General features: G+C 55.8%; 3 non-coding genes across 3 annotated transcripts; all 3 read right to left on the bottom strand.

Moving 5' to 3' along the window:
- Positions 1–92: 92 nt before the first annotated feature.
- Positions 93–204, bottom strand: TRNAL-CAA (transfer RNA leucine (anticodon CAA)). Its single transcript has 2 exons — positions 167–204; positions 93–138 (listed from the first exon to the last, which is right to left on the bottom strand). It is a non-coding gene; the product is annotated as a tRNA-Leu (tRNA).
- A 288-nt stretch (positions 205–492) lies between these two features.
- On the bottom strand, positions 493–565 carry TRNAV-AAC (transfer RNA valine (anticodon AAC)). Its single transcript has one exon. It is a non-coding gene; the product is annotated as a tRNA-Val (tRNA).
- Positions 566–1,014: 449 nt separating this feature from the next.
- Positions 1,015–1,086, bottom strand: TRNAP-AGG (transfer RNA proline (anticodon AGG)). Its single transcript has one exon. It is a non-coding gene; the product is annotated as a tRNA-Pro (tRNA).
- Between the last annotated feature and the right edge of the window lie 1,414 nt (positions 1,087–2,500).

Genomic DNA, 2,500 nt, shown 5'->3' with positions numbered 1-2,500 from the left:
GGAAGGCTTGCCGGGCGCTGCATTCGGGGGCCCCCACGAGGTTTTCCGCAAGCCTTACACTCTGAAATGTGCTCAAAAAAATGAGCCCGGCTTGTCAGGAGTGGGATTTGAACCCACGCCTCCAATCGGAGTCCAGAACACCCAGATGCAGGGAAGAGCTGCGCCTCTTGAGTCTGGCGCCTTAGACCACTCGGCCACCCTGACAGCTATGGGCAGGATTGGGAAAGATTCTTCAGTACCCAATGTCACCAGGTGCCAGCGCCAGTTTTCATGCCCCGATCTCTGCATCAAAAGTACCCAAACACTCACTTAAGGACCCAGGGATGGCAGGAAACGCCCACTGATGGAGCCAGTGGACAGTTTGCAGGGTGCAAATAAGGGCTGGCCTCAGATCACTCATGGCGTAGTGCCGGCCTGTCCATACCTGTCGAAACCTGCATGCGGTCAAATGTGTCCGATTGACATTGTGGAAATAAAAAGAAACCAGCACCATGTTTCTGCCCGGTCTCGAACCGGGGACCTTTCGCGTGTTAGGCGAATGTGATAACCACTACACTACAGAAACAGCTCTGGTAGGCTGCGCTCTAGTGTGCTGGGGCAGCTTTCAGTTGAAAGGCTTTGTGGCACTGATGTCTCATGGGGCCCGCTGGTACCTGCCAGGTGGCACACACCAACGTGAAAGTTTGGCGCAAGCCTGCGCCGGACCTACATGGCAGCACTCACAGCACCTCACACACAGGCTGCAGACACATACAAAAGACCAAGCTGGATGCAACAGTGGCGCGAGCCATGGCAGTCCCCACCCAGAAGGCATGTCCAAACCTTTATACATCAGCTCGCCGCCAGCGCATCATTACAAAGGAGGGGGAATTTCCAACACTGCCTCTTGGGCCACGGGCTTAAAAGCAGCCAACCATTGGCGACGGGCATCGAACCAGATACGGTCACGCACAAACTATTTTTGGGGGGGAATTGAGGACTCTGTGTTTTTTGTTTTGGGCGCTCCAAAAAAAAGGGCTCGTCCGGGATTTGAACCCGGGACCTCTCGCGCCCTAAGCGAGAATCATACCCCTAGACCAACGAGCCACCGCATGCAGAGAACAGTGAGGGGGGGGGGGTGGTCTGCTTACCTCACTTGGCGCCATGCCCCAGTCGCTCCACGGCCTGACCCCTGCGTGTCACGTGGCCTGCCCCTGGCGCAAGCGCAGAGGACTGAGCTGCCTCTCAAGCAGAGAAACAAGAAGAAGAGCGGCAGCCTTCGCTGGCCAAAGGCCATCTGCTGCCGCTCGATCGGGCTCGATCAGGCTCGATCAGGCGAGATATATGTGGCCGACCGGCCTAGAGCGCAAACCTGTGCTGCTCAGGGTGGGCAGCTTCCCAGCAGGAGGATGTGTCTTGAAAGCCGACAGAGGCAAGAAGCCGCACTCCCTCAGCCCGCTCCAACCTCTGGATTCCTGCGAATTTCAGAAGAGAACTCTGGGGCAGCATGGCTTCTGTCATCTCCCAACAGCCTCTCTGTTCTTGCTATGTAAATACCTTTACATCCCCCGAACTGAGCATGTCTGTTTTTTTATTTTTATTTTGCTGAGGTGTGGTGCCTTCAACGACCGACAGGTGGCAGGAGAGCACTTTCTCCAACTGTGAAGGGGACTTTTTTCACTTCCTGAGTAGACTGGGCTCAGTGACATATGCCACCAAGCCAGCCACTAGAAAATGCAGGTTTTGCAGCCGTGGGCCAGTGGGGGTTTAAGGGCAGGTGTGCCTCCGGCGTCTCTGGCAGACAGCTCCAGTTGCAAGGCAGCAGAAGAGAACAGGAAGGCTTGCCGGGCGCTGCATTCGGGGGCCCCCACGAGGTTTTCCGCAAGCCTTACACTCTGAAATGTGCTCAAAAAAATGAGCCCGGCTTGTCAGGAGTGGGATTTGAACCCACGCCTCCAATCGGAGACCAGAACACCCAGACGCAGGGAAGAGCTGCGCCTCTTGAGTCTGGCACCTTAGACCACTCGGCCACCCTGACAGCTATGGGCAGGATTGGGAAAGATTCTTCAGTACCCAATGTCGCCAGGTGCCAGCGCCAGTTTTCATGCCCCGATCTCTGCATCAAAAGTACCCAAACACTCACTTAAGGACCCAGGGATGGCAGGAAACGCCCACTGATGGAGCCAGTGGACAGTTTGCAGGGTGCAAATAAGGGCTGGCCTCAGATCACTCATGGCGTAGTGCCGGCCTGTCCATACCTGTCGAAACCTGCATGCGGTCAAATGTGTCCGATTGACATTGTGGAAATAAAAAGAAACCAGCACCATGTTTCTGCGGGGACCTTTCGCGTGTTAGGCGAATGTGATAACCACTACACTACAGAAACAGCTCTGGTAGGCTGCGCTCTAGCGTGCTGGGACAGCTTTCAGTTGAAAGGCTTTGTGGCACTGATGTCTCATGGGGCCCGCTGGTACCTGCCAGGTGGCACACACCAACGTGAAAGTTTGGCGCAAGCCTGCGC

Source organism: Ambystoma mexicanum, chromosome 2q (assembly GCF_040938575.1).
Source record: "Ambystoma mexicanum isolate Mex_15411 chromosome 2q, UKY_AmexF1_1, whole genome shotgun sequence".
Classification (NCBI taxonomy): Eukaryota; Metazoa; Chordata; class Amphibia; order Caudata; family Ambystomatidae; genus Ambystoma; species Ambystoma mexicanum.
This window is presented reverse-complemented; position numbering and strand designations above follow the sequence as displayed.